The following is a 21,539-nucleotide window of genomic DNA, read 5'->3' as shown; positions in this document are numbered from 1 at the left end:
GGAATGTGTCTTGTTAAATAATGCCAAGGGATATTGGTCAGATTAGTCTCAATAAGTAAACTATGTAATGTCTTTTCCCAGATCAACTTGGGATTTACAAAACAAGGACACATTAATCCTATCACTCACCCAATATGTGGGGAATGTGCTCTTCACCTCACCTGGCTACAGCTCAGGTAAAACGGAGCACCGCTCTAGAGAAGAAAAGAGAAGAGAAAGACATGAAAAAGGAAAGATGCATTACTGTAATCATTGCATCTGTGTTGTTAGCATGATAGTTCGAAATATGTATTTTCAGATGGAACTATCTACATTATTTATGTCGTTGTTCAGTTTATTTCAACATGTAATCACAAAAGAAGGCTAATGTGTGACTTAGTGTTCATTGCTTATCATTGATAATCCCAGTTATCATCTAGGTTGAAGTAATCTACCCCACTTTAATGATCGATAATTCTATAGAATCACCGTGATACCTCTGAGGTAATGCAGTCGAGTATTGATAGCCTTACTCGATTCCTTTAAACCTGCTTGTCACTCTCATTAGTAAGTATTATTTATGCGATTAGTTTGTTGTGAGAATGACCGCCTCGTTTTCAGGAAGTAGTCAAGCAATCAAGAAATAGTAAAACGATTATAAGGCGGCTCCACCCTGTAGTGGCGAATCTCCAGTCACAAAAGAACCAGCCCAGAGGTATGTATCAACCCGCTTACCTGTCCGTCGGTACTCCGGACATCCGTCTAGGCTGTCGTGGGAGGTACCGTACCGGACAGGAAGCGGGTCTTTATCCTTCCTGGTTGGCCGTACACTGACGTGCGATTGGTTGGAAATGTCACGAGGTGTACCGTGACCACGCATGCATCTGCATGCGCATGCGGCAGCATCCCTCGATGCCTAGCAACTCAGCGCGAAGGTGGTGAGAGCATCCTCGTACTTCCTTCTTCTCCTCCATTGGAGGGGCGTATCACGTGGTGACGCTTCGTTGCCTAGCGCCATAGAAATAGAAAACAATAATGATTCTTTCAAGAACAAACTCGTAATTTCCGAGATCGCGCTTAAGAATCATTATTGTTTTCTATTTCTATTTCTATTTCTATAACCAGGAAGGATGAAGACCCGCTTCCTGTCCGGTACGGTACCTCCCACGACAGCCTAGACGGATGTCCGGAGTACCGACGGACAGGTAAGCGGGTTGATACATACCTCTGGGCTGGTTCTTTTGTGACTCGAGATTCGCCACTACAGGGTGGAGCCGCCTTATAATCGTTTTACTATTTCTCGATTGCTTGACTACTTCCTGAAAGCGAGGCGGTCATTCTCACAACAAACTAATCGCATAAATAATACTTACTAATGAGAGTGACAAGCAGGTTTAAAGGAATCGAGTAAGGCTATCAATACTCGACTGCATTACCTCAGAGGTATCACGGTGATTCTATAGAATTATCGATCATTAAAATGGGGTAGATTACTTCAACCTAGATGATAACTGGGATTATCAATGACAAGCAATGAACACTAAGTCACACATTAGCCTTCTTTTGTGATTACATGTTGAAATAAACTGAACAACGACATAAATAATGTAGATAGTTCCATCTGAAAATACATATTTCGAACTATCATGCTAACAACACAGATGCAATGATTACAGTAATGCATCTTTCCTTTTTCATGTCTTTCTCTTCTCTTTTCTTCTCTAGAGCGGTGCTCCGTTTTACCTGAGCTGTAGCCAGGTGAGGTGAAGAGCACATTCCCCACATATTGGGTGAGTGATAGGATTAATGTGTCCTTGTTTTGTAAATCCCAAGTTGATCTGGGTAAAGACATTACATAGTTTACTTATTGAGACTAATCTGACCTATATCCCTTGGCATTATTTAACAAGACACATTCCGATTTATGTGTAGTAAACTGTTTATTCTAATTATGTGTTTTCCTTTGTTTCACCGCCTTGGTCATTCGAAATGATGGTCTGAGCAGGCGAATTTCAGGTGATATTTACTTTTCACTTTTCATTTGTTATCACATCATGCAGTAGCATTGACATAAGGTCCTGACGAAGCTGGAGGAGATCTCGAGACTCCGATTACCGCAGAAACATGTTGACCTACAATCTGAGTATTTATATGTTGAATACCACTATGCACTGTTTTTAATATTGGGTGTGGATAGGATATTATTAAACTGGTCTTTTTCCATTTCTACAACCCAATCCTAATTCACTCACAGTTATCACTTTAACACATTCATGCACTGCAACAAAAAACAAAAAATATTTTTTACCCTCCTTATGCCACACACACAAACCAGCACATTTGAGTTTTTCCTACTTGATTAGGTTACAGTCCACCTAATCCTAAGTGGTTAAACATCTCTTCCTTCTGGTGAAGGATCCCAAATGATGTAGGGCGGCACAGGACGGGTATCTGATGGGAATCATTTGATGGCCACCACGCACCACTCAAATTTGGAATTGGTGACTGTTCCCGAATCAACACATACTCTAACAGTTTACTTTCGTTTTCTTGTGACCCAATGGTATCTTTTTATGTACTTATCTGTAAACATCAGTAAAAACATAAATGAAGCAGCCCTACTTATAATTTAAGAATATTTTCAACTTAATTAGCAGTAATTAACATATAAGTTTTGTAAAAGTATGACACAGCACCTATAATACCTGACTTTCACCTACACCGTTCACAGTTCGATGTTCGATTCAATAGTCCATCAGCATCTTAGCCCACCACTATCCCACTGTAAGTAATACCTTGCTTAATCTTCCCAACGCCCCAAGCGCCAGCACACCTTTCCTAGGGTAGGTTTACGATTTACAAATGCTAGCATTTTTTAAATTAAGAAGCATAATAATATCAAATATTAATCCTTTTTTTCTTCTAATGCTAACACTTTTTTTTTCATGTCTTCTATTTAGATGTTTTTTATCGTGAAAATGCAAAGAACACAGTTTACCAAGTAACACTTTTTAAACTCTCCAACGTGTGTAGATAATAATACCTTATACGTGTTACTATCGAAATCTGAACATTTACAGCTTCACAGTTTGTAACTTTTCCCAACACGTGCAGAAGTAAAACAGTTAAAACGTGAGCATGTGTAAACTGCAAAACGTGCCATCTAAATAGGCGGAGCCACATCTTCCTTCCGTAGACTACTAAACAACCAAAAACTATATAAACCACACCTACTGTGCAATTAGTTTCGTTTTCGCAAGTTATTTCTGAGTCGCAAATCTGTGTTGTAGGTTCCGTTTTCTAGCATCAGATTCTCTTTTTGGGTCAACAAACATAGTCCGGAGTTGTAAGTTGTTTCAATATGGCATAGGCATAGCACTTAGTTATAATTTGTGGCTATTTGTCAATATTTAAACATTTATATCTAGAAAAAAAATGATTGCATGTTTTTCGCTTTTTCCCTGTAACGTCAGCAGCTTTTTTTTTAGAAACAGATAGATTACAACAAACATTGCTCCTTTTCTGGCTCCTTTTAGCTTATATATTGTAACTTTTTATATTATAATATTGACACTGTACTTCGCTTGAGAGGTGTTCATGACCCGTTGACGTAAACCCTAAACATTTACAATCAACGTCACCATCTTCCATTTGTTATCGTTTTTTCCCCTAGAGATCATATATTGTTATTATGTATATTATAACATTAACAGTTATGGTGATCTCAGTGGAGTTCATGATCGGTCATCACAAAGAGTAACGATATGTAAGCAACGTTACCGGCTTCCAGTTTTCAGTCTGTTTCCCCCTGGTGATCATGTGCTGTGAGAATATATACATATTATAATACTCACCGTCATGATCTCAGAGGAGTTTATGACCCGTTGCCATGAAGATCAAGCTTTTTCACCTCCCGGAGAAAAGAAGTTCAACAAATAATTAACACTCAAAAGTATTTCATTTATGGATGTTCTGTTAAATAGATAACTTTATTTTCGTTTTCTTTTTACTGTAACAACGGTATCAATCGTTATATTATAATAAATTATCCTATTGCTATGAAAGAGGAATGGGAGATTTTTCAGCGCCATCTGTAATATAACTTTTAAATATTAAAAAGTACTTGATCAGATATGTTTTTCAAGAAACATATTTTACGAAACTGCTTTTCAAAAAAATAGCTATCAAGCATACTTTGTTACTTTAAATATTTAATAAACCCTACATTTTTTAATGTTATTTTCTAATTTCTGTTCTTATTTGCGGTTCCTATTCACCTTCTCCGTAAAGAATAAATAGGACCTGACTATGTATTATAAGAGTACCATCCTAATGTTTATTAAGTGAGTATGTGATTTGTTAGCGGAACAGTCTGCAACCTCTAAGCATTACGACAGAACATTCCTGAATTGTACAGAATACAAATTTGAAAAATAATAATGCATACATTTCTATGTAATATGAAGTCACTTATATTTAACTGTTTCTCATTTGATCTCCGATAATGTAGTGTGGAAGTGTTTGTTGTAGCACTTCTATTCTACTTTATCTAAAAGTAACTGATGCCCTCTTACATCATCAAGAATGTGGGGCAACACTTTTACAAACTGTAGCAGAAAAAAGAAGGATATAGCTCACTTAACTGATATTTTATGAAATTCCATTTTTAATTGTCACCCCTTTCATATATACAGCAACAGTTTCTGAAGAAAGTTTATTTGTATTTGCTTAATAACAACTGTTTCAGACCTAGACTGAATTTTTTGCTGTGCAACCACACCTCCCCATCAGGAAAGTAAACACCACATTATAACTAAATAGTACTCCTAAGAAGTATGTCTCTCACAAACTTGATTAAAAAAAACAGCGCAAGACACTGTCATTTATCCACCGTGATTTATACACCAAAAGGCAATTATATGAATGGCCCTTGAAACATATAAAAACAATTCTTTCCCTAATAATCCCTCTCCACCACCTTATTGGCACTGTAAAGAGTTATTAGTGTTCCTAACCTGCCCTCTACTAATTTCTTTTCCCATACTCCTTTGGAAATGCGCCACAATGTCACTGACAACAGTGAACCGTTCCCACCCAATAAGGAGCACACTTGTGCTCGGAACACTTTAGCCAATAAAATGTCCATGTTGTTCCGCACAGGAGGAAGGAATGACTGCCAAAACGTATACTTTTAATACTTCACAGCCAATAAACATTAAGCTTCGTAAAGTCCCGCTTGGAGCACGTTACCCTAATACTCCCCGAATAGGAAGGAATCGCTAAAAACACTTTTCCACTAACTTCTTCTACGACTAACGGTTCCTATGAAAAAAATATAAATCTCCAGCACAGTAACTATTTCAATTAGCAACATATTGTGGTGAACTTCAAAACTCTGTGCTCACGCAAGTGTGCCATGAACTGTTACTATGGTACCAGGCAGAAAGCCGTTTGAGAGTAGCGTTAAAAGGTACTGGCTGTAGAAAAACCTTTATATTTACCCTGGATCCTCTACAAGACAAAAAGGAAAGCAAACTAAAACAAAAGAATGTGTATCACATTTACAACCCCCTTCGCCACTTACGCGTGCACGCCCCCACTACAAAATTAAAAGTGTGTGGACATCAAACCCCAGGAACAACAACCCCCAGAGATTTCTGGATTGTGTGACAGGGGCTCGGTGGCCCTCCGCCTGGTGCCCTCGAGAGCCGTGGAGACCACTACACCCAGAGCCGGTTCCTGCAGTGTCCTGGGGTGCCTACCCCGGGATACTGCTGTTTGCTATGAGAGGGCGGAAGTCTTGCGGCTCCCGTCCTCCCATAGCAAATTTAGTTTGAACTGTGAAAGACACAGCAGTGAAATCTGTTCTCACTTTCAAAATCCAAAAAAGATTGCATTTCCACATGCAACTTAGCATCTCCCCATGTGTAAAAGCAATGCCGGCTCCAGAAGGACACGAGGAATCGGCGGCACCGTGGGGGCATTGTACGGTCCGTCTTTTTTATAGATAGGGTCACGTGTGTAGTGACGGATGCGTTGGATGGGTGTGGTGTGGGTGTATACCAGCCATGAGGGACTGTGTGTGTGCCGATCTGACAACAAGACCTGGAACTAAGAAATCACTACAATGGAAATCTGGGCCATGTACTGTTGTTGTTGTGTTTTCCTGGTAGCGTTGATAGGGTCATGTGTGTAGTGATGGATGCCCTGGATCGGTGTGGTGTGGGTGTATACCAGCCATGAGGGACTCTGTGTGTTGATCTGACAATTAGACATGGAACTAAGAAATAACTACAATGGAAATCTGGGCCATATACTGTTGTTGTGTTTTTCTGGTAGTGTAAACACCGTGGGCTGTACCAAAGTATTCAGCTTAGATTAGTTTACACCTCCCCCCGGGGATTTTAAATGTTGGGAAGGGGGCCGCGTGGCTCCAGAACACTGCAGAAGCTGGTCTTTGGGGCGTGGCAGTCTCCAGGGCCTTTGAGGGCTCTGGACATAGGGTCACACAGTCTGCCACAGACAATACACTAAAAAGAAGAGAAATTGATGAGAGATGATTTCTGACGTGTTTAGGCTTCAGAGCCTGAATAATCATAAAATGTGGTCTTGCAATGAAGTACATACTTATTCTGGAAGAAGCCTTTTGGGGTCTTGCGAAAGAAGGTCATCTTTAATATTTGCCTCTCGCAGCGTGTACATGCAAACATATCTGATTTGCTTGTATGTTAAAAACAGAAACTTTCAACATCTCTTTTTGATTGGTTGTGAAGCATTGTAAGAAGACTATTCACCTGTGAGGATTTCAGGTGCTGAGGGAATATGTGGCGGGGATTTGTGCAGCTTTCGTCATTCCAAAAGGCAAGTGTTATGGCTCTTCCTGAATGCTTTCAGTGTGGGGGTTCATCTGATGCTGAGGGGGAGTTCTTTCCATGTCTTGGCCATGAAGTACGAGAAGGGTGTGCCTCTTGTCAGGTTATCTAATTACAGAGGATTTCGGCCAAGGCCTGGTCAGAGGAGTGGGCCCCCCTCTGGACCACCCATTATAAATAGGAATATTCCCCCCGGGATTTGGCCCCCGAGGGCTAATTAATAATAAAGCGGGCTTCGGGTTTTTATCTTCTTTTTCACAGCATAACGTATCTTACGCGTATACCGCAACTTAAAAAAAGTTTGCCTAGGTGGTCAGGGTGTTTCTACCCTGCCCCATTTGCGTGTTTTTTGTGTTTATTTCGCTGCTTTCTTGTGCCTCAGTTCTACCGAGGCACAAGATGGCTGCCAACACTTCCTGGTTTGGAGTGTCGACAGCCAATTAGCATGCAGCTCGTGCTCGGACAGCACTCGTACGGTACTTTGTCTATAGATATATCTATTATTTTACTTTAGATTTTCTCAGAAACTACTGAACGGATTTACATCATTTAACAAAAACCGTAATCTGCGAACCAAACTCTACCTTTTTGCCAAATTTGGTATAATTCCGTTCAACAGTTCGGTTTGTAGCCCGTCTTAAAGGTCCCTATGGAAACTTGCATGGAGTAAACACGTTTTGGGACCTCCCTCTTTTCTTGGCTCCTGCTTCACAAATCACCCCGAAACTTTAAGGGAAGGAGCGGAGCGGAGCAGGTCATTTTCTTGGAGAATTTTGCATGTATTCATCGACCGGCGCCAAAGTTATTCCAAATAGAATGTTGCGGATTTCCTATGGAAACCAGGTCCTAACTATAACTACCTACTGGTGACTGCCAGTAGGTAATATATATATATATATGTATATATATATATAATATTACAATCTGCGGATCCTCCGCGCCCATAGATATATAGATGACTTTAACCATAATTTTAAAAGAAACTACTGAACAGATTGACACCAGATATGCCAAAGGCACAAGTCGGAACTGAGGACTACCCCCAAACTTTCAGGGAAGGAGTGGAACTGATCTTGCCAAAAGTTTGGAATATTTCAATAAGATTCATGAATCGAGGCCAAAGTTATTGGCAAAAGAATATTGCGGTTTTCCCATGGATAAAAGGTCCTAACTATAACTACCTACTGGCGATCGCCAGTAGGTAATATATATGTATATATATATATATATGACTGGAACTTCGGTATTCAGTGGAGGCCAAATAACGAAGACGGACCCAATGAGGTTATTTTAAAGCGTCTTTATTTCACACTGTGCACCCTCATGATCGCCATGACGCGTTTCGGGCCCTGGAGCCCTTGATCACATGACAAATAGAATGTTGCGGATTTCCTATGGAAACCAGGTCCTAACTATAACTACCTACTGGTGACTGCCAGTAGGTACTATATATATATATATGTATATATATATATAATATTACAATCTGCGGATCCTCCGCGCCCATAGATATATAGATGACTTTAACCATAATTTTAAAAGAAACTACTGAACAGATTGACACCAGATATGCCAAAGGCACAAGTCGGAACTGAGGACTACCCCCAAACTTTCAGGGAAGGAGTGGAACTGATCTTGCCAAAAGTTTGGAATATTTCAATAAGATTCATGAATCGAGGCCAAAGTTATTGGCAAAAGAATATTGCGGTTTTCCCATGGATAAAAGGTCCTAACTATAACTACCTACTGGCGATCGCCAGTAGGTAATATATATGTATATATATATATATATATATATATATATATATATATATATATATTTATATATATTTATATATATTCACTGAAAAAACCATAGGTTATAGACCATATATAGTTAGGAATTAGCATTTACAAAACCTTGAAAATTCACTGAGATGTCATCAGTGATGTCATCAGTGATGTCACTGACCATGTCATGAATGATGTAATATGTGACATCATCAGCAGTGGATTGCGGGTGCGCGATATATAGTTAGTGCAACTAACTATATATGCGAATTTCAATGGTTTTGTGTGAGTAAAATAAGGTTTAGTAAATGCTAATTCCTAACTATATATGGTCTATAACCTATGGTTTTTTCAGTGAATTTTCAAGGTTTTGTAAATGCTAATTCCTAACTATATATGGTCTATAACCTATGGTTTTTTCAGTGAATTTCAATGGTTTTTTAATAGCAAATATCAAAAGCTGTAAAATGTATTCTTATTCTAATTCAAAAATATATTTTATATTTTTGTAATATATATATATATATATATTTTTTTTAACATGTACACTGTGGAGCACCATGGGGCAAAAACAACACAGATGCATCATGCATCTGTTCCTCAAAAGCGACGCATTGCAGGAGTCACATAGCAAGTAAATAAATTCTCATAAATTTTAAAAGCGTTCCCTTTCCTTAAAAACGATTTTCTAATCATAATTTGAAAACACAGCACAGCTCCTATGTACAACCACACCTTGTCAGTACTAATACTTTACATTATCTGCAATTACAATTTGTAAAAGAATGCAAAATCTTCTTTGAAAACATAATGCAAACACTTGACTCAAAACATCATTTTAAATGCACAGCTGGCTTTCTTATTTTCTCAAAAAAACATACTAGTCTCTATCTAAAATAAAGAAACGATTTCTCACCTTAACAAATGCTTTTTGAATTTCAAAACAGTCTCAGAAACACACCAATTTTTCTTTAGCAGAACAAAAGGTATGCACTCCGGAGGCTGCAACCAAGAAAGGCACATAAATGCTGATATTCATCACACATATCTCTCATGTCAGCCAATCAAAACTCTTCCCTCACTTTTTTCAAATCAACACCCTTCCCCCCTCTGCCCTTTCTGCCCTTTTTCCATAGCAGCTACCTCCTGCCAGACCTCTCATGTTTACAAGTTCACACAACAATGTTTCAAATGAACTCTGAACTCTCACTACACCTGCTAATCCACTGCAATCTTTCATAAAATCATTTTTTATTACCCATTCAAATTACATCTTTCAAAGAACACATCCATGCACCCTAACTTTCTGTTTTCAGCAATGAAAATCCACCAATCACTGCTAATGAATCATTAGCACTCAAACTCCACAGTTTTTTTTCTTTACAAACTCCACTGTTTCAACTGCCATTTCATTCCCACACTTCATCTGACTGCAGTAGAACCTCCTCTCGCCATGTTTTCTGTCTGGATTCTAGGACATAGCTACATCCACTGGGCTCACAGGTATGCTGATAACAGAAATTTACACAACCTCAATTTACAAAATGTGGAAATCGAATGGATTGGGCAAAGAGGATTGAGATGTCACCAATTGATACCATTGGTGAAAACCTTTTTGCATTTGCCAAACCCTGACCTCATAATAGTGCACTGTGGAGGAAATGATTTGGGCACTTTGACTGGGGTAGGTCTGGAAATGCTCTTAAAGGACACCTTTGAGCAATTGATGGCACTTTTTCCTCAAACTGCCTTGGTATATTCCAATATATGCCAAAGACAAAAATGGAGGTGGTCCAATCAATTTTGTCCACAAATTGAGAAATCGAGGAAGAATGTAAATAAATCTGTTTCAGCTTACATGAGAGACCATGGAATGGGCTGCATCTACAACAATAACTTGCGTTACTACATGCAAGAAATCTACAGAGGAGATGGCGTGCACTTCTCAGATGAGGGGAACAGAGTTTTCATACAAAATTTAAGACTGTGTATTGGTACCTACTTATAAGTACCTAGAACTTACACAGAACCCAAAAGCTCTTTTCAGAGCTACCTTAACTTTAATTACTCTTTAAAAATTTCGAATGTACCTTTTTTCACAAATTTTCACTTGTGTTCGCTTCCCGGTTCGCTACCCGGTTCGCGTACCGGCAACTAACCGCTCGAAAAATTTAAAAAAAACATTTTTTTTCTCGCACATATGGGACTCCTCAGCCACCCTCAGAAAACCTAGGGGGTCAGGATACGTCTACCATGCCCCCTTCTACCCATTCTGAACATTATTTACCCTCCATCTTGTATCTCAATTCTACCAAAACACAAAATGGAGGACTCCCGTAACGCTGCAGGTTTGCGTACCGGGGCACGCACTGAGAAGCGCTCGCTTAAAAAAGGTGGGAAAGTAATTTACAGAAAAACCACTGGAGACACTTTCACCAAATATACATTAGCTCATACTACATACCAATTCCTACCATTTTCACAAATTTGGTTGGAATTGCATTTAGCCATTTAGCATGTAGACCTCTCTAAATTCCGTGAGGTAAATTACTTCACAAAACACATCTGAAGTGTTGGAATTGACAACCAATTAAAATGTTACTTTCATTTTCTACTTTTTTTACCTAACATTTGATTGATTATCTCCTGAATATATATAAAGAAAGAGAGAAAAACACAGCCATTTTGACTACTACTTCCTGAAGTACATTGCAAGAACATTTTCACTGACAACTTAAACTTGTTTTTAAAAGTTAAGATGTTATTTTAAAAATTTGACCGGAGAACTATGTTATACAATTTAAATTAATTTGGAAAACATTTTCAGATAGTTATATACTATCCCTCTGTAAGAGTTAGACATTGAGAAAGGCTTGTTTATTATAATTATGGATTGATTTACGTTTCTGTGTTATAATTATGAATTTACTTAGGCTTTTTTGCAAGCACTTTTTAATAGTACTACTTCACGCCTGAAACCATACAGAGCCCATAGATAACTTCTCTGTTATAAACTCACAAGTACCTGTCTGAACTTAAACCCAACATTGCCCTATCTCTACTGATATATTTATTTTTTATGCAAATTTCAGCACAAAAATGGAAGGAGAACGGGACGTTTCCTTTGAAATTGCCCTAGAGATAAAAAATGAGGAAATAATTGAAAGCATTGACTTGGAATTCATGGACGAATCACGAGACCAAGAACTTCTACAATGTGTAGAATCTGTGGATTTGTTACTTCATTATGAGGACGATAAAATGTGGGAAGTTATGTTCACTCAACAAGAGGACATTTCGGACAGTCAAATGTTAGACAGTCTATTAAATTTTGAAAAAGAATCAGAAGAATAAATTTATATTTAATAATCAAAAATTGTTCCAGTCTTTAATCATTTTTATATGTAATTCATAAACTAGTACCAAATTGATTATAATGTAAAGTCAGACTTATAGTATACTGTGCAACTTTTTTATGTTACTGCATTGGTACCTACATTTTGCTACTTAAATTTAAAAAAACAAAAAAAAAACAACAAAACGAACAATCAATAAGCATACAATATTTAAAAAGTCTATCATTCTTGTTTCCTTATAGTACGCTCCCCGGACCGCTTTCCGGGCGCACACCACGCAAAAAAAACGATTTTTTTTTTTTTTTTTGCCCCGCGGGGCCCTTTTAAAGCCTCCACATCAAACCTAGGGGGTCAGGGAGGATCTACTATGCCCCCTTATGGTCATTTCCCCCTTCGTTTTGGCCTCCTCTTGTCTCTCGATCCTACCGAGAGACAAGATGGCGGCCGCTCCGGACTGTTTAGAATGTTGACAGACACCGGAGAGCCAATCAGCTTCGCTTCGCAAAGTTCCGTTACGCGAAAAGTACGCGAACCGGAGCGCTACCCGGGACGCTGTCACAGATATATCTGTTTTTTAAAACGTTAATTTCTCAAAATCCACTGGAGCACATATATTGAGACCTAGCAAAGGCACATCGGGCTAACAGTCCCTACAATTTTGCCAAGTTTCGTGCAAATCCATTCAGCCGTTCGAGCTAAAAGTGAGGCCAACCGCCCTATGGAAAACTCAATCTTAAAAACGCGTTTTGAGACCCCCCTTTTTTCTCGCCCCCCCTTGACGAAACCCCCCCAAATTTTCAGGGGCTGCTCAGAAACAAAATGTGCCATTTTCCTAAAAAATTCAGCCAATTCCGTCCACAAACGCCAAAGTTATTAGACATAGAATTTTCAAAAATCCCATTGGAAAAAAATCCTAACTATATATACCTACTGGCGACCGCCAGTAGGTAATATATATATATATTTATATATTACCTACTGGCGATCACCAGTAGGTAGTTAAAGTTAGGACCGATTATCCATAGGAAAACCGCAACATTCTATTGCCAATAACTTTGGCCTTGATTCATGAATCTTCTTAAAATATTCATAATATATATATATATATATATATATTCACTGAAAAAAACATAGGTTTCACACCAGTTATAGTTAGCAGGAAATTTTACTGACATAAAACCATTGGAATTCCCACGTTATAGTTAGTTGGACTCACTATAACTTGCGCGCCTGCAATGCACTGCTGATGACGTCACATATTACATCACTCATGACATGGTCAGTGACATCACTCATGACATCACTGATGACACCATCCAGTGAATGTGTGTCTTTCTGAAAAATAAATATGTTTTATATATGTATATGAAAATGGTCAATGGAAGAATAAATGTTTAAATAAATGTCTTAATGGATTTTTTTTATACAATTGATTGGTTAACTGGCTTATTACGTGTATCTTAGTGAATACATATATTAGCGAGTATTGTTAAAATATTTAAATGTTTATATCAGTGTTTCACTTTGTGTATAAGTGGCTGCATGGGTTGGTGAGTAGCTACATATGTGTGTATATGGGTTATTAGATGTTTTTTTTTAGTATCAGTATGAGTGTCTGTATGGTTTGGTGGGGGTGTTACTTAGCACATAGATGCATCAATGACTGACTCACTGTTTGTATGTGTTTTTAAGACAGCATATGTGCAGGACTGTATGGGTGGATGAGTGTGCATATGTGTGTGTTAGTGAGTGAATGACTGTCTCACTAGTGTCTTTATCAGTAACTACATATGTTTTAATCTAGTATATGTGAGTATTGATGTATATAAGTGAGTATATGTGAGAGTGAGAGATTGAAATAGTTCTTGTTTAAATAAGTATGTGTTTCTATAAGTGATTGTTTAAGAGAGTAAGTATGTGTACGTTTCCTTAGAAGTAAGGTGGTAGTCGTGTATAGCTGTATATGCAAATAAATGTATGTTCAATAGTTTATTTGCATGTGTGATTATGTGTGTGAGTAACTTTTGGATGACTGTCGGTGTGTAACAGGATGTATAGGTGTTTCACTACATATGATGAGTGAATCTATGTATGAGTGACTATATAGAACTGTTGGTGAATGAGTGGATGTGTATGTAGATGGTGGTATTACTGAATTGGTTGTTGTAACTGGTATGGGTATCTATTTTTTTGGAAATTTTAGTTTCTATTTTTGAATATGTGTTTCAAGGGTTACATTACACTGAAAGGAGGTCTGTCACTCTGTCACAAGGATGGTGTCATAAGTGATGTCATGAGTGATGTGACTGGCCATGTCATGAGTGATGTAATATGTGACGTCATCAGCAGTGCATTGCAGGCGCGCAAGTTATAGTGAGTCCAACTAACTATAACGAGGGAATTTCAATGGTTTTATGTCAGTACAATTTCCAGCTAACTATAACTGGGGTCAAACCTATGTTTTTTTCAGTGAATTTAATAGGTTTTTTAAATGCTAATTCCTAACTATAACTGGTGTGAAACCTATGGTTTTTTCAGTGAATTTCATAGGTTTTTTAAATGCTAATTCCTAACTATATAAGGCCTGAAACCTATGTTTTTTTCAGTGAATTTCAAAGGTTTTTTAATGCTAATTCCTATCTATATAAGACCTGAAAGCCCACCAGGAATCTCCAGTATGCGCCAGGGGACTGCATTGCAGAGAGGTGTAATGAAGCCACGCCCCTTTGTACACCTCTCTGCAATGCAGCCCCCGTGCATGTTTGAAGAGGGGGAACTAATTCCCCTTGCATACTGGGGGCCCCTGGGGGCCAACTAGCCCACCTGGAACCTCCAGTATGCGCCAGGGGGCTGCATTGCAGAGGTGTAATGAGGCTGTGCCCCTTGTTACACCTCTCTGCAATGCAGCCCCCTGCCGCGTTTGCAGAGTGGGAACTAATTCCCCTTGCATATTGGGGGTCCCTGGGGGCCAACTAGCCCACCAGGAGCCTCCAGTATGCGCCAGGGGGCTGCATTGCAGAGAGGTGTAATGAGGCAACACCCTTTTTTACACCTCTCTGCAACGCAGCCCCCGTGCATGTTTCAAGTGGGGGAACAATTCCCCTTGCATACTAGGGGTCCCTGGGGGCCAATTAGCCCACCCGGAACCTCCACTATGTGCCAGGGGGCTGCATTGCACAGAGGTGTAATGAGGCTATGCCCCTTTTTACACCTCTCTGCAACGCAGGCCACTGGCGCGTTTGCAGAGGGGGGGCTAATTCCCCTTGCATACTGGGGGTCCCTGGGTCATATCTGCCCAAACACCGATATTCCGAACGATTGAAAATGACTTTTCTTGAGAAACATTTGGATTTGGATTATCATGTCCTATACTTTGGAATTTTTGAAAGACTGACTTTGAGGATGCTATAAAATACTCAAGTCTGCCCGAAATGTGTGGGTAAAATTGATACCTAGTCACTTTGAATAAGAAAGTTCTTACGTCTCGTCTAACATTTGGAAGAAATATCTAGGTATATGTCAACAGGATACCGACATAACTTGAAGGAAATAAGAACGCCCTGAAGAAGTTCAGTTGTACAGAATGAAACGTTTCGGCTGGCTGTGGTACATAAACTTAAGGAAAATAAAAGCATTTGAATATACACCAAGATTCAGCACTTCAATAAGGACTCTAAGTGATATGATTTGATTGGACTTATTGTGCAAGTGGTGCTGTGCCAAACTTTGGAATATTCTCCACTACTCTCTACTACTTACTCTCTCCTACTCCACTACTCTCAAATACTCACTCTCTACTACTCATTCTTTACTACTCTACTACTCTCTACAACTCTCTCTCTACTACTCACTCCCTACTACTCACTATCTACTACTCTCTACTACTCACTCTCTACCACTCTCTCTCTACTACTCACTCTCTACTACTCTCTACTACTCACTCTCTACTTCTCCCTCTCTACTACTCTCTCTCTCTACTACTCACTCTCTACTACTCTCTACTACTCACTCTCTACTACTCTCTCTCTACTAGTATCTACTACTCACTCTACTACTCACTCTTTACTACTCTCTACTACTCTCTACTATTCTCTCTCTCTGCTACTCACTCTCGACTACTCTCTACTACTCACTCTCTACTAACTCTCTACTACTCTCTACTGCTCACTCTTTACTACTCTACAACTCATTCTCTACCGCTCTCTACTACTCACTCTACTACTTACTCTTTACTACTCTCTACTACTCACTCTCTACTACTCACTCTCTACTACTCTCTACTACTCACTCTACTATTCACTCTATTACTCACTCTATGTTACTCTCTCTACTGCTCTCTACTACTCTCTACTACTCACTCTCTACTCTCTAATACTCACTCTACTCTCTACCTCTCTCTACTTCTCTCTCTACTAGTCTCTATCTCTCTACCGCTACCTTTCTACCTCTACACCTCTACCTCTCTACCTCTCTTTACACGCACACATATATATATATGCATATATATGCATATGCATTTATATATATGTATGTGTATGTATATATATATACATACATATATAAACATATATAATCTGTATATCTATATAAATACAAATATAAATGCATGCATACATATACATATATGCATACAGATGCATGTTATTTATATGAAAGCTTAAAAAACACTAATAAAAGCAATGCTAAAAAGCCACCTCATTACAAACAGAATGGCTTTAACTTAAATGAGGGCGCGATCTAATGCATTTTCAGTGCTTGTTTACTTTGGTTCCATCAAGAAGGCATTCAGATGTGTCACACATTTGCCATAAATTCTGAATGTTAGCACTCTAGTTTCTCATTAGATCACTGTAGTAAAGCTACTGCTCACCAGGGAAGTCTGCTGCTGGTATTCAAAGTGCATGTTTCAGTCTGCATGTCAGAATTATTTTAATGAAATAGAAGATGATTTGAGAAGTCACTCAAAATGATCCCTAATTTTTCTTTCTGAATCACTAATCATACTTTCTTTGGCAAAATGAACCCCCTCATTTTGTTACTTGTTAAATTAAATGTTTTCAGACTTACTGTTGGAATATAAAATTATATAAACGTGATTGTCCCACTATGCACCATATAACCGCATACTCGTATCCATGATTGAGAATAAAACATTATTGTATGATGACCTAATGATAGGTTATAGAATGTCGTTCTGTCCTATTAATGTAGTTAGGACTACTTGGTATTAGTTCCCTTCGTCTATCTTTAAGAGTTTTGATACTTCATGGTATAACACAGAATACGAAAACAGGTTAAACCGTTTAAGTCTGCCTCTCTTTCTCTTAGAAAATGGCTCAGGGAAACCCAACGTCATACTTGCTCTTCTCGTAGCACCCATACATTATAGCAGGGTCCGTTTCTGTACTACACGGGTCCAAGATAGACAAGAAGGGTACCTCACTGACCTACCCTTGGAATAGCTTTTTGCTTAGCTATTGACGAATGTGTAAGAACCTTAAATGGGTTTTCCGGTCGACCAACGGACAACTTGTGTATTTTATTTTTTGGGTGTTAACCAGAATATGTAAAACGTATATATACTTTGTGTTATGTGTATCTCGTTAGTCTCCTCTGCGCACCTCCATGGGTCGTGTAGACAGAGGCTCCCCTGTCAGGGCTTGTATTTTGATTCAATAAACGATTCGACCTTCTCCATTGCCGACTGCTTTGTTATTCCTTGATTGAGGATATATTAATATATATATCCTTGGATTATTGGTAAGTATAGTCCGACTTTAAGAAATTAGAATCCTTCAGTTGGCGACTCCGCCGGGACTCCGCGTTAGGGTCGTCCCCTCCTGTAAACAGGAGCAGTAGGGACAGGGAGGAGTTCTGTCCGAGTGGGTGGTCAAGAAGTTTTTATTTAAAGACCCCGTTAGCAGGAAGTCCGCCCTCTAACCCAGTATCCCTCCCGGTGGCTGAAGACCCTACGCCGGAGTCCTACGGGCTTAACCCGAAAGAAATACAGACTGTGTCGGTCTGTCTAGAAATCGGCAGTGGAGAAGTCGGGTTCGACCTGAGTGCACCACGTGAGTGAATCTTCTCAATGGAATTAGACACTTGAAGGAAGTGTCTATTTGGAAATTGTTTGTTTAACGGTGGCCGGGGAAGCCGGACCACAAGGCAATCAGGAAAAAGGGTCAGACGTTGCGGTGCAGGGGCTGCACGTGCAGACGCCTTTAGGATTTGTATTTACGTTGTGAAATTGTGCTTGGTGCCTTGCGAAGCACGGGGTTTTCGCTCGGCCAAACTCACTTAGGAGAGGCCCTTGGAGCAGCTGGGTAAACCAGGATTCTGGAGCCTTGGGCCCCGAAACACCAGCCCAACCAGAATGCGACCAAGGGATACCTAAAAAGTGAGTTTGTGGTCTTCCTACCAATGGGCTTTATTGTGATTTTTGGAATTCTTTGGAAATTAATTCCCCGAACAGGAGTCGACGGGCTCTGTTCGTATTACGAGACATGTCATTGGTATTGGAACTGGTATAAGAGCTCATTTCTGAAACCCTGCGGCCTTTTGCTGCATCTTGCATGAAAACGATCGTAAGAGTATAAGAGAGTGAATGGTGAAGTGGGAGCATCCGTATGAAAGAAGCAAATTGACGAAATTTTAACATTTGTAACGTTATTGTTAACATGCCTTCTTTTAGTAAACTATGTTTTGGGTGCTGCTGTGGGAGAGGTACTCGACTGGAAGAAAGACAGCCTGCCCCTCCTGAAGGGAGCCCCAGTTTCGATATGTATGTTAAACATGGTGTTACTCCAATTTTATTCAATACATTATGGAATAGGTATACCAGAGATAATACTGAATTGCAATGGCCCCTTACAGGGTCATTTGATGAAAATAAAATAACGTATTTGCAAAATAAAATGTTTATGAAGAAAAGCCGCCAGTCTATGTTTGACTCCTTGAACCTATGGTTAAAGGAGGCTAAACGATGGCGAATAAGAGAAGAGAAATTAGGAAGAATTAAAGCTGGACAAACTATAACTCAAAAGGCGATAGCTTATGATAGGGGGAAACTAGAGGAAAATATTGCTCAAATGGATAGGCAGTTCCGTTTAGAAACGGACAAAAGATATGTAACCCGACCCGATACGGGAGATGAGTTAGAAGGGTTATTAGAAGCCCGTCCGCCTCCTCCTTATGCCCCACAGGGACTATATCCAGCAGTGCCGTTGGCTCATCAAGTGCCTGTGCCTGCACCCGCGCCTGCACCTCCCCCGGCGCCCCCACTACCACCAGCACCTCCCATACGAAATCTTGTAGAAGCAATGGCTACGGCCCCGCTAGACGGGTCTGTACGGGATGCGCTGCTTCCCCCTCCTTCGCTCCGACCCTCTACTTCTCCCCTGGTTACATTACAACCGGATTCGGTTGTACCATCTATGTCAAGTTCAATATTTATCTCCCCTCCGGCTCGAAGTGTTATAGATCATCGAGCTTTGGCTACCTTAGATACAACCCCTAAACGTTTAAAATCGGATCTGAGTGACCCACGGATCTATACTAGGTCTGCGATGGGAATGAAAGAACGACAAACCATAGTAAATCAGGCATCCCAATGGATGCAGAATTCTATTTATACACTAGAGGATATTTGGAGTACCATGAAGGATTACCAGCCTGTTGCCCAACCATTAGCTTTAGAAAATATGGCGATTCCTTTGACTTCGCTGTGGGAACAGTGTTTTGAGGAAGGATATTCACCACAGATAATAAAAGATATTAGAGACAGAGCCCATAAATTCCATCTACAGGCCGATGAAGTATATCAGAACGTGGCAACTCTCCTGCAGTATCGTGAGCGAATGTATCGGAGATGTACTGATTGGGGAACACAGAATCCTTAGAGAGAGGTACACCCTCTTTTTGTCCCAGAATTACCTGAACTTAGGTATGCCGGGGGCAACGTAACCAGAGCTAGGGAGGACGCTAAGCTTCAGGAACAATGGGTTTATATCCCTTGGAAACGAAGCGAGGTCCTTGCATTAAAAGCTCAGCTCCCTGATCCGCGTAAAAATCTCACCGCTTACTACAAAGAACTGGGCGAAGCTGTCAATTCTGCGATCATGACTATAGCAGATATTGAGCTGTTCTTTGGCCTTTTAATTCCGGTCGATATCTGGAGACAGATACATGATACGGATCATATTCTTGAGTTAGGAGCAGCATGGGATCAATTAAAAGGTTGGGATAAAGAACGGAAACCTGGAGAGAAACCCAGAGATGAAATATTGGCAGTACCAGCTAAAATAATTACGTACATGCAAACACTCCTGCCTCCTAAAAAGATAGATTGGGATAAGTTAGCTGCTTGTAAACAGAAGAAGGACGAGAGTGTCTCTGATTTCTTCACTAGATTCGAGAAAACATTCATAGATTTTAGTGGGCAGGATTTATCAACGGATGGAGGAATACGATTGTTTGTAAATAGATTTGTGACAAATTTGTTACCAGAGATTATGACGTGCTTTCAGGCGGCCGAATGTACATGGACTACGTCCACCCCATCTGTGATCCTTAGTATGGCTCAGTACTATGAGCATCGAGAGAATGAAAATAAGGAAAGGACGGAGAAGAAAATGAAAGATTTGAAGAATAGAGTTTTGCTACAACAAGTCAGTAGAGGACAGAATTCAGGGTGAAGTGGGCGCGGTTCCTTCCAAAGAAGGGCCGGCAGAGGACGAGGAGGCCCCCCGATTCTTGGTCTAAATCAATGCTCCCATTGTAGAGAGGAGGGGCATTGGAGAGCGGATTGTCCATTGATAATGGCCAGAAATGTTCCCAGTAGGGGACGAGGCCGGGGCTGGGGAAACATTGACTGAAATAGCATGAGAAGAGAAGATGGTGATTCTCGGAAAAATTATTTCGATAATCCACAGAACAGACAGTACTATAATGAGACTTTCATCGATGACAACTACGATGAGCAGGATTTTGCATGAGACAGCCAAGGACAGGGAGGGGGCCACATTACAGTAACAATCGACCAAGAGGGACCTTATGTACAGGGGAAACTGTTGGGTGCATCAGGAAAATTCCTAGTGGATACTGGAGCAATGAATAGTTCAGTTGCTCATGCCATGGTCCCAGAGGCGGCTCTGTCTGGCCACAAAAATGTATCAGTAGGGTTCTCTGGAATACCAGTGGTAAGCCCTATTTCTAAGCCTCTGCCCTTCACTATAGGACCTATTTCTATACAGTCGCCCTTTTTGCTAACATCGAACTGTGGTGAGAATCTTTTGGGTTTAGATATCTTGAAAAAATTACATGCTCGGATTTACTGCTCACCGGATGGTGTATATTTGACTATGCAGAAACCTTCCTTGCAGGATTCACAATATTTTGCTAGAAACGAGCATTTACCCCCTGAATTTTCTACCATTCCTCAGACTTTGTGGGCGACAGGGGACACTGATGTAGGCCTGTTAAAGATAGCCCCCGTATCCATTACTCTGAAACCTAATGCGCAGCTGCCTCGCATTCCACAATATAAGATTTCACCAGAAGGTGA

This window comes from Lissotriton vulgaris, chromosome 8 (assembly GCF_964263255.1).
Source record: "Lissotriton vulgaris chromosome 8, aLisVul1.2, whole genome shotgun sequence".
Taxonomy (NCBI): domain Eukaryota; kingdom Metazoa; phylum Chordata; class Amphibia; order Caudata; family Salamandridae; genus Lissotriton; species Lissotriton vulgaris.
This window is presented reverse-complemented; position numbering follows the sequence as displayed.